Raw genomic sequence first — 13,194 nt, forward strand, 5'->3', positions numbered from 1 at the left:
CTCCATGCCTTTGTCAGAACAATGCTCCATGACCCTTGTCATCACTATGTGCCACGCACTTTTTATCACAACGGTCCACATATTTGTCATCACAATGCTCCATAACACTTGTAATCAAAATGCTCCATGCCCTTCTCATCACAATGCTCCATTACCACTGTCATAACAATGCTCCATGACCCCTGCCATCACAATGTTCCACGGCCTTGTCATCACAAGGCTCCAGGACACGTGTCATCACAATGCTCCAAGACCCCTGTAATCACAATGCTCCATGCCCTTTTCATCACAAAGCTCCATGACACATGTTATCAGAATGTTCCATGGACTTCTCATCAAAATGCTCAATGCCCTTGTCATAACAATGCTCCAAGAACCCTGTAATCACAATGCTACATGGCCCTTTTCATCTCAGTGCTCCATGAACCCTGTCATCACAATGCATCATGCCCATCATCATCATGCTTCCGGCTCTTGTCAGCACGATGAAATCAAAATTCTCCATAACCTCAGTCATAACAATGCTCCATGTCCCCTGTCTTCACAATGCTCCGTGACTCCAGTCATCACAATGGTTCATGACCTTTGTCATCACAATGGTACAGGCCCTCGTCATCAACAGTCTCGGTAACCTTTTTAACCACAATGCTCCATGAACTTTTCATCATAATGCTCTTTGACCCATGTCATCACAATGCTCTATGCCTTTCTCAGCACAGTGCTCCATGACCCTTGTCATCACAATTCTCCATGCGCTTGTCAGCACAATGCTCCATGACATATGTCATCTCAATGCACCATGTGCTTGTCATCACAGTGCTCCACAATCTTGTCATCACAATGCTGCATAAACCTTGTCATCACAATTCTCCATGCCATTGTCATCACAATGGGTCATTACATATGTCATCACAGTGCTCCCTGACACCTGTCTTCACAATATGGCATGGCCTGGTGATCACAATGCTCCATGCCCTTGTCATCACAATGTGCCAATCCAACTGTCATCGCAATAATCCATGAAACATATTAGACCAATGCTGCATGCCCTTTTCATCACAATGTGCCAATCCAACTGTCATCGCAATAATCCGTGAAATTTTTAGACCAATGCTCCACGCCCTTGTCATAACAATGTTCCAAGACACCTGTAATCACAATGTTCCATGCCCCTTTTCATCAGAATGCTCCATGAGACTTGTCATCACAATGTTCCATGACCCCTGTCATCACAATACTCCATGAACATTTTCAGCCCAATGATCCATGACACTTGCCAGCACAATGCTCCCTGACCCTTGTCATCAGAATGCTCCAAGCCATTGTCATCACAATGCTCCATTACCTTTGTCATCAGAATCCTCCATGACACTTGGCATCACAATGATCCATGCCATTGTCATCACAATGGGCCATTACATATGTCATTACAATGCTCCCTGACACCTGTCTTCACAATACTGCATGACCTGGTCATCACAATGCTCCATGCCCTTGTCATCACAATGTGCCATTCCAACTGTCATTGCAATAATCCATGAAACTTATTAGACCAGTGCTCCATGCCCTTGTCATCACAATGCTCCATGCCATTTTTATCACAATGCTCCATGACCCATGTCATCACAATGCTCATTGACTCCAGTCATCACATTTCTTCATGACCTTTGTCAACACAATGGTCCATGCCCTCGTCATCAACGGTATCTGGGACATTTTTAACCTTAGTGCTCCATGAAATTTTCATCACAATGCTCTTTGACCCGTGTCATCACAATGCTCTATGCCTTTCTCAGCACAATGCTCCATGACCGTTGTCATCACAGTGCTCCATGTGCTTGTCAGCACAATGCTCCATCACACATTTCATCACAATGCAACATGCGCTTGTCATCACAGTGCTCCACAATCTTGTCATCACAATGCTCCATTAACCTTGTCATCACAATGCTCCATGAACTTCTCATCAATATGCTCTCTCACCACTGATATCACAATGTTACATCACTATTCATCAAAATACTCCTTCATCTCTGTAAACACAATGTGCCATGACTCTTGTCATCACAGTGCTACATGCACTTATCATCACAATGTTCGATGAGCTATGACATCACAATGTTCTATAAGCCATGTCATCAAAATGCTCCATGACCCTTTTCATCAAAAGGCTCCATGTCCCCTGACATCACAATGCTCCATACCCCTTGTCATTACAGTGCTCCATGACGCTCGTCATCACAATTATCCATGGTGTTCTCATCACAATGCTCCACGGTCTTGCCATCACAATGCTCCATGTCCTAGTCATCACAATGCTCCATGTTCCATGTCATCAAAATTATCCACGTCCTTGGCATCACTATGTTCCATGACACTTCTCATCACACTGTTACAGGCTTTGTCAGCACAATACTCCACAAGCTTGTCATCAGAATGCTCCATGCCCCTTGTCATCATAATTATCCATCTCCCCTGTCATCACAATGCTCCATGACACCTGTCATCACAATGCTCCATGCCCCTTGTCATCACAATTCTCCACGTGCTTGTCATCACAATGCTCCATGACAGTTCTCATCACAATGTTACATGCTTTTGTAATCACAATTCTCCATTAACATGTCATCGCAATGCCCCATGACCCTTGTCATAGCGAGCTCCATGCCTTTGTCATCACAATGCTTCACGACCTTTTCATCAAAATTCTCAATGGCCGTTTTCATCACAATGCTCCATGACCCTTGTCATCACAATGCTCCATGCCCTTGTCCTCACAAAGCTCAATAACGCATGCCATCAGAATGATCCTTGGTCTTCTCCTCACAATGCTCCATGCCCCTTTTCATCAGTATGCTCCAAGAGATTTCTCATCAAAAGACTCCATAGTTTTCTCATCACAATGCTCCAGGACCTTGTCATCACAATGCTCAATACACTTGTCATCAAAATGCTCCCTGAAACTTGTTGTCTGTATGCTCCTTGAACCCTGTCATGACAAGGCTCCATGCCTTTTTCATCAAGGTGATCCATGCCCTTTTCATCACAATGCTCCAAGACCACTGTAATCACAATGTTCCATGCCCTTGTCATCACAAAGCTCAATGACGCATGTCATTAGAATGCTCCTTGGCCTTCTCTTCACAGTGCTCCATTCCCTTGTCTTCACAAAGTTCCACGACCCCTGTAATCACAATGCTCCATGCCCCTTTTCATCAGTATGATCCATGAGACTTGTCATCACAAGGCTCCATGGTTTTCTCATCACAATGCTCCAGGACATTGTCATCACAATGCTTCATGACCTTGTCATGAAAATTCTCAAAGGCCCTTGTCATCATAATGCTCCAAGCCCTACTCATCACAATGCTCCATTATATTTGTCATCGCAAACCTCCATTACATTTGGCATCACAATGCTCCATGCCATTGTCATCGCAATGGACCATGACATATGTCATCACAGTGTTCCCTGACACCTTTCTTCACAATACTACATGACCTTCTCATCACAATGCTCCGTGCCCTTGTCATCACAATGCACCATGCCCACTCCAATCACAATAATCTATGAAACTTGTCAAACCAATGCTCCATGCCCCTGTCATCACAATGCTCCATGTCCTTGTCATCACAATGCTCCATGATTCCCCTCATCACAATGATTAATAATGTTTGTCATCACAATGGTCCATACCCGTGTCATCAAAAGGCTCTGTGACCTTTGTAACCACAATGCTCCATGAACTTTTCATCACAATTCTCTGTGACCCTTGTCATCACAATGCACCATGTCTTTGTCAGAACAATGCTCCTTGACCCTTGTCATCACAAATTGCCAAGCGCATTTCATCACAACGGTCCACAACCTTGTCATTGAAATGCTCCATAAACCTTGTAATCACAATGCTCCATGCACTTCTCATCAAAATGCTCTCTCACCAGAGATATCACAATGTTCCATCACTATTCATCACAATACTCCCTCACCCCTGTAATCACAATGATCCATGACCCTGTCATCACAATGCTACATCCCCTTATCATCACAATGTTCCATGACCCCTGACATAACAATGTTCCATAACACCTGCCATCAAAATGCTCCATGACCCTTTTTATCCCAAAGCTCCAAGACTCCTGACATCACAATGTTCTATAACCCCTGCCATCAAAATGTTCCATTACACATTTTATCAAATTGCTTCATGACCCGGTCATCAAAAGGCTCCCCGCCCTTCTCATCCCAATGCACCATGCCCTTGTCATCAAAATGCTCCATGACTTGTCATCACAAACCTCCATGACCCTTGGTATCACAATGCTCCAAGTCATTGTCATCACAATGCTCCATGAACCCTCTCATCACACTGTTCCATGCTCTTGTAATCACAAAGCTCCATGACACTTGTCATCACAATGCTCGATGCCCTTCTCATCACAATGCTCCATGCCCTTGTCATTACAATCCTGCATGACCCATGTATCACAGTGTTCCCTGCCTTTGTCATCACAATGCTCCATGCCCACTCTCATCACAATAATATATGAAACATTTCAGACAAATGTTCCATGCCCTTCTCATCATAATGCTCCATTACGCCTGCCATAACAATGCACCATGACCCCTGCCATCACAATGTTCCACGGCGTAGTCATCACAAGCTTCCATGACACTTGTCATCAGAATGTTCCATGGACTTCTCATCAAAATGCTCCATGCCCTTGTCATCACAATGCTCCAAGACCCTTGTAATAAAAATGCCCCATGCCCCTTTTCATCTCAATGCTCCATGAACCCTGTCATCACAGTGCACCATGCCCATCATCATAATGCTTCAGGCTATTGTCATCACAATGAAATCAATATTCTCCATGACCACTGTAATCATAATCCTCCAAACCGTTGTTATCACAATATTCCATAACACTTATCATCACAACACCCCATGACTCTCATCATCACAATTATCCATGGTCTTCTCATCACAATGCTCCATGATCTTTGTCATCACAATGCTCAATACACTTGTTATCACAATGCTCCCTGACACTTGTCATCAGTATGCTCCTGGAACCCTGTCATGACAAGGCTCCATGCCTTTTTCATCAGAATGATCCATGCCCTTTTCATCACAATGTTCCAAGATCCCTGTAATCACAATGCTCCATGCCCTGGTCATCACAAAGCTCCATGACACATGTCATCAGAATGCTCCATGGCCTTCTCATCACAATGCTCCATGCCCTAGTCATCACAATGCTCCAAGACCCCTGTAATCACAATGCTCCATGCCCATTTTCTTCAGAATGCTCCATGAGACTTGTCATCACAAGTCTCCATGGTCTTCACATCACAATGCTCCAGGACCTTGTCATCACCATGCTCCATTCCCTTATCATCCCAAAGTCCCATGATCCCTGTCATCACAATAATCCATGAACATTTTCAGCCCATTGCTCCACGACCTACTCATCACAATGCTCCATGGCCAATATCATCACAAGGCTCCATGACCCATGTCATCACAACACTCCATGAACATTTTCAGCCCAGTGCTCCAGGAAACTTGTCATCACAAAGATCCATGCCCTTTTCATCACAATGATCCATGAACCCTGCATTCACAATGCTCCGTGACGCTTGTCATAATAGTGCTCCATGACACATGTCATCACAATGCTCCATGCCTTTGTCAGCAAAATGCTACAAGACCTTTTCATAACAATGCTCTATGAGCTTGACATCACAATACTCCATTTCCATTGTCATCACAATCCTCCGTGAGCCTTGGGATCACATTGTTTCATGCCCTTGTCATCACAATGCTCCATGCTCCTTGAAATCAAAATGATCCATGACCTCTATCATCACAATGCTCCAAACTCTTGTAATCACAATGTTCCATAACACTTGTCATCACAACGCTCCATGACGCATGTCATCACAATACTCCATGCCCTTTTCATCACAATGCTCCATGACCTTGTAATCACAATGTTCCAAACCCCTGTAATCCCAATGGTCCATGCCCCTTTTCATCAGTATGCTCCATGAGATTTGTCATCACAAGGCTCCATGGTTTCCTCATCACAATGCTCCAGGACCTTGTCATCACAATGCTCAATACACTTGTCATCAAAATGCTCCCTGACACTAGTTGTCTGTATGCTCCTTGAACCCAGTCATGAGAAGGCTCCATGCCTTTTTCATCAAGGTGATCCATGCCCTTTTCATCACAATGTTCCAAGACCACTGTAATCACAATGTTCCATGCCCTTGTCTTCACAAAGCTCAATGACACATCTCATTAGAATGCTCCTTGGCCTTCTCCTCACAGTGCTCCATTCCCTTGTCTTCACAATGTTCCACGACCCCTGTAATGACCATGCTCCATGCCCCTTTTCATCAGTATGCTCCATGAGACTTCTCATCACAAGGCTCCATGGTTTTCTCATCACAATGCTCCAGGAACTAGTCATCACAATGCTTCATGACCTTGTCATGAAAATCCTCAATGGCCCTTGTCATCATAATGCTCCAAACCCTAGTCATCACAATGCTCCATTATATTTGTCATCACAATCCTCCATTACATTTGCCATCACAATGCTCCATGCCATTGTCATCGCAATGGACCATGACATATGTCATCACAGTGTTCCCTGACACCTGTCTTCACAATACTCCATGACCTTCTCATCACCATGCTCTGTGCCCTTGTCATCACAATGCACCATGCCCACTCTCATCACAATAATCTATTAAACTTGTCAGACTAATACTCCATGCCCCTGTCATCACAATGCTCCATGGCCTTGTCATCAAAACGCTCCATGATCCCTGTCATCACAATGCTCCATGACTCCAGTCATCACAATGCTTCATAACGTTTGTCATCACAATGGTCCATGCCCGCGTCATCACAAGGCTCTGTGACCTTTGTAAACACAATGCTCCATGAACTTTTCATCACAATTCTCGGTGACCCTTGTCATCACAATGCACCATGTCTTTGGCAGAACAATGCTCCATGACCATTGTCATCACAAAGTGCCACGCTCATTTCATCACAACGGTCCACAACCTTGTCATTGAAATGCTCCATAAACCTTGTAATCACAATGCTCCATGCACTTCTAATCCAAATGCTCTCTCACCAGAGATATCACAATGTTCCATCACTAGTCATCACAATACTCCCTCATCCCTGTAATCACAATGTTCCATGACCCTGTCATCACAATGCTACCTCCCCTTATCATCACAATGTTCCATGACCCCTGACATCACAATGTTCCATAACACCTGTCATCAAAATGCTCCATGACCCTTTTTATCCCAAAGCTCCAAGACTCCTGACATCACAATGTTGTATAACCCCTGCCATCAAAATGTTCCATTACACTTTTTATCAAATTGCTACATGACCCGGTCATCAAAAGGCTCCCTGCCTTCTCATCACAATGCACCATGCCCATGTCATCAAAATGCTCCATGACTTGTCATCACAAAGCTCCATGACCCTTGGCATCACAAGGCTCCAAGTCATTGTCATCACAATGCTCCATGAACCCTCTCATCCCATTGCTCCATGCTCTTGTCATCACAAAACTCCATGACACTTGTCATCACAATGCTCGATGCCCTTCTCATCACAATGCTCCATGCCCTTGTCATTACGATCCTGCATGACCCATGTATCACAGTGTTCCGTGCCCTTGTCGTCACAATGCCCCATGCCCACTCTCATCACAATAATATATGAAACATTTCAGACCAATGTCCCATGCCCTTCTCATCATAATGCTCCATTACGCCTGTCATAACAATGCACCATGACCCCTGCCATCACAATGATCCACGGCCTAGTCATCACAAGGTTCCATGACACTTGTCATCACAATGTTCTATGGCCTTCTCATCAAAATGCTCCATGCCCTTGCCATCACAATGCTCCAAGACCCTTGTAATCACAATGCCCCATGCCCCTTTTCATCTCAATGCTCCATGAACCCTGTTATCACAGTGCACCATGCCCATCATCATAATGCTTCAGGCTATTGCCATCACAATGAAATCAATATTCTCCATGACCTCTGTAATCATAATGTTCCAAACCCTTGTTATCACAATGTTCCATGACACTTATCATCACAACACCCCATGACGCTCATCATCACAATTATCCATGGTCTTCTCATCACAATGCTCCATGATCTTTGTCATCACAATGCTCAATAAACTTGTTATCACAATGCTCCCTGACACTTGTCATCAGTATGCTCCTTGAACCCTGTCACGACAAGGCTCCATGCCTTTTTCATCACAATGATCCATGCCCTTTTCATCACACTGCTCCAAGATCCCTGTAATCACAATGCTCCATGCCCTTGTCATAACAACGCTCCATGACACATGTCATCAGAATGCTCCATGGCCTTCTCAACAAAATGCTCCATGCCCTAGTCATCACAACGCTCCAAGACCCCTGTAATCACAATGCTCCATGCCCCTTTTCATCAGAATGCTCCATGAGACTTGTCATCACATGTCTCCATGGTCTTCACATCACAATGCTCCAGGACCTTGTCATCACCATGCTCCATTCCCTTGTCATCCCAATGTTCCATGATCCCTGTCATCACCATAATCCATGAACATTTTCAGCCCATTGGTCCACGACCTACTCATCACAATGCTCCATGGCCAATATCATCACAAGGCTCCACGTCCCCTGTCATCACAACACTCCATGAACATTTTCAGCCCAGTGCTCCAGGAAAATTGTCATCACAATGATCCATACCCTTGTCATCCCAATGCTCCATGACCCCTGCATTCACAATGCTCCGTGATGCTTGTCATAATAGTGCTCCATGACACATGTCCTCACAATGCTCCATGCCTTTGTCAGCAAAATGCTACATGACCTTTTCATTACAATGCTCTATGCGCTTGTCATCACAATACGCCATTTCCATTGTCATCACAATCCTCCGTGAGCCTTGGGATCACATTGTTTCATGCCCTTGTCATCACAATGCTCCATGCTCCTTGAAATCAAAATGATCCATGACCTCTATCATCACAATGCTCCAAACCCTTGTAATCACAATGTTCCATAACACTTGTCATCACAACGCTCCATGACACATGTCATCACAATACTCCATGCCCTTTTCATCACAATGCTCCATGACCTTGTAATCACAATGTTACAAATCCCTGTAATCCCAATGGTCCATGCCCCTTATCATCAGTATGCTCCATGAGATTTGTCATCACAAGGCTCCATAGTTTTCTCATCACAATGCTCCAGGACCTTGTCATCACAATGCTCAATATACTTGTCATCAAAATGCTCCCTGACACTTGTTGTCTGTATGTTCCTTGAATCCTGTCATGACAAGGCTCCATGCCTTTTTCATCAAGGTGATCCATGCCCTTTTCATCACAATGCTCCAAGACCACTGTAATCACAATGTTCCATGCCCTTGTCATCACAAAGCTCAATGACGCATGTCATTAGAATGCTCCTAGGCCTTCTCCTCACAGTGCTCCATGCTCTTGTCCTCACAACGTTCCACACCCCTGTAATCACAATGATCCATGCCCCTTTTCATCAGTATGCTCCATGAGACTTGTCATCACAAGGCTCCATGGTTTTCTCATCACAATGCTCCAGGACCTTGTCATCACAATGCTTCATGACCTTTTCATGAAAATTCTCAATGGACCTTGGCATCATAATGCTCCAAGCCCTAGTCATCACAATGCTCCATTATATTTGTCATCACAATCCTCCATTACATTTGGCCTCACAATGCTCCATGCCATTGTCATCGCAATGGAACATGACATATGTCATCACAGTGTTCCCTGACACCTGTCTTCACAATACTCCATGACCTTCTCATCACAATGCTCCGTGCCCTTGTCATCACAATGCCCCATGCCCACACTCATCACAATAGTCTATGAAACTTGTCAGACCAATGCTCCATGCCCCTGTCATCAAAATGTTCCATGCCCCTGTCATCACAATGCTCCATGACCCCTGTCATCACAATGCTCCGTGACTCCAGTCATCACAATGCTTCATAACGTTTGTCATCACAATGGTCCATGCCCGCGTCATCACAAGGCTCTGTGACCTTTGTAACCACAATGCTCCATGAACTTTTCATCACAATTCTCTGTGACACTTCTCATCATAATGCACCATGTCTTTGTCACAACAATGCTCCATGACCATTGTCATCACAAAGTGCCACGCACATTTCATCACAACGGTCCAAAACCTTGTCATTGAAATGCTCCATAAACTTTGTAATCACAATGCTCCATGCACTTCTCATCAAAATGGTCTCTCAACAGAGATATCACAATGTTCCATCACTAGTCATCACAATACACCCTCACCCCTGTAATCACAATGTTCCATGACCCTGTCATCACAATGCTACATCCCCTTATCATCACAATGTTCTATGACCCCTGACATCACAATGTTCTATAACACCTGTCAGCAAAATGGTCCATGACCCATTTCATCCCAGAGCTCCAAGACTCCTGACATCACAATGTTCTATAACCCCTGCCATCAAAATGTTCCATTACACTTTTTATCAAATTGCTGCATGTCCCGGTCATCAAAAGGCTCCCTGCCCTTCTCATCACAATGCACCATGCCCTTGTCATCAAAATGCTCCATGACTTGTCATCACAAAGCTCCATGACCCTTGGCATCACAAGGCTCCAAGTCATTGTCATCACAATGCTCCATGAACCCTCTCATCACATTGCTCCATGCCCTTGTCATCACAGAGCTCCATGACACTCGTCATCACAATGCTCGATGACCTTCTCATCACAATGCTCCATGCCCTTGTCATTACAATCCGGCATGACCCATGTATCACAGTGTTCCATGCCCTTGTCATCACAATGATCCATGCCCACTCTCATCACAATAATACATGAAACATTTCACACCAATGTTCCATGCCCTTCTCATCATAATGTTCCATTACGCCTGTCATAACAATGCACCATTAACCCTGCCATCACAATGTTCCACGGCCTAGTCATCACAAGGTTCCATGACACTTGTCATCACAATGTTCTATGGCCTTCTCTTCAAAATGTTCCGTGCCCTTGCCATCACAATGCTCCAAGACCCTTGTAATCACAATGCCCCATGCCTGTTTTCATCTCAATGCTCCATGAACCCTGTCATCACAGTGCACCATGCCCATCATCATAATGCTTCAGGCTATTGTCATCACAATGAAATCAATATTCTCCATGACCTCTGTAATCATAATGTTCCAAACCCTTGTTATCACAATGTTCCATGACACTTATCATAACAACACCCCATGACGCTCATCATCACAATTATCCATGGTCTTCTCATCACAATGCTCCATGATCTTTGTCATCACAATGCTCAATAAACTTGTTATCACAATGCTCCCTGACACTTGTCATCAGTATGCTCCTTGAACCCTGTCATGACAAGGCTATATGCCTTTCTTCATCACAATGATCCATGCCCTTTTCATCACAATGCTCCAAGATCCCTGTAATCACAATGCTCCTTGCCCTTGTCATCAAAAAGCTCCAAGACTCATGCATCAGAATGCTCCATGGCCTTCTCATCACAGTGCTCCATGCCCTCGTCATCACAATGCTCCAAGACTCCTGTAATCACAATGCTCCATGCCCTTGTCATCACAAAGCTCCATGACGCATGTCATCACAATGCTCCATGGTCTTCTCATCACAATGCTCCATGCCCTAGTCATCACAATGCTCCAAGACCCATGTAATCACAATGCTCCATGCCCCTTTTCATCAGAATGCTCCATAAGACTTGTCATCACAAGTCTCCATGGTCTTCACATCACAATGCTCCAAGACCTTGTCATCACTGTGCTCCATTCCCTTGTCATCCCAATGTTCCATGATCCCTGTCATCACAATAATCCATGAACATTTTCAGCCCATTGCTCCACGACCTACTCATCACAATGCTCCATGGCCAATATCATCACAAGGCTCCATGATCCCTGTCATCGCAACACTCCATGCACATTTTCAGCCCAGTGCTCCAGGAAAATTGTCATCACAATGATCAATGCCCTTGTCATCCCAATGCTCCATGGCCAATGCATTCACAATCCTCCGTGACGCTTGTCATCACAGTGCTCCATGAAACATGTCATCACAATGTTCCCTGCCTTTGTCAGCAAAATGCTACATGACCTTTTCATTACAATGCTCTATGCGCTTGTCATCACAATACTCCATTTCCATTGTCATCACAATCCTCCGTGAGCCTTGGGATCACATTGCTTCATGCCCTTGTCATCACAATGCTCCATGGTCCTTGAAATCAAAATGATCCATGACCTCTATCATCACAATGCTCCAAACCCTTGTGATCACAGTGTTCCATAACACTTGTCATCACAACGCTCCATGACGCATGTCATCACAATACTCCATGCTGTTTTCATCACAATGCTCCATGTCCTTGTAATCACAATATTCCAAACCCCTGTAATCCCAGTTTTCCATGCTCCTTTCATCAGTATGCTGTATGAGATTTGTCATCACAAGACTCCATGGTTTTCTCATCACAATGCTCCAGGACCTTGTCATCACAATGCTCAATACACTTGTCATCGAAATGCCTCCTGACACTTGTTGTTTGTATGCTCCTTGAACCCTGTCATGACAAGGCTCCATGCCTTTTTCATCAAGGTGATCCATGCCCTTTTCATCACAATGCCCTAAGACCACTGTAATCACAATGTTCCATGCCCTTGTCATCACAAAGCTCAATGACGCATGTCATTAGAATGCTCCTTGGCCTTCTCCTCACATTGCTCCATGCCCTTGTCCTCACAAGGTTCCACGACCCCTGTAATCACAATGCTCCATGCCCCTTTTCATCAGTATGCTCCATGAGACTTGTCATCACAAGGCTCCATGGTTTTCTCATCACAGTGCTCCAGGACCTTGTCATCACAATGCTTCATGACCTTGTCATGAAAATACTCAATGGCCCTTGTCATCATAATGCTCCAAGCCCTAGTCATCACAATGCTCCATTATATTTGTCATCACAATCCTCCATTACATTTGGCATCACAGTGCTCCATGCCATTGTCATTGCAATG

This window comes from Mesoplodon bidens (genome assembly GCF_964165515.1).
Source record: "Mesoplodon bidens genome assembly, contig: HAP1_SCAFFOLD_47, whole genome shotgun sequence".
In the NCBI taxonomy this organism is placed as follows: Eukaryota; Metazoa; Chordata; class Mammalia; order Artiodactyla; family Ziphiidae; genus Mesoplodon; species Mesoplodon bidens.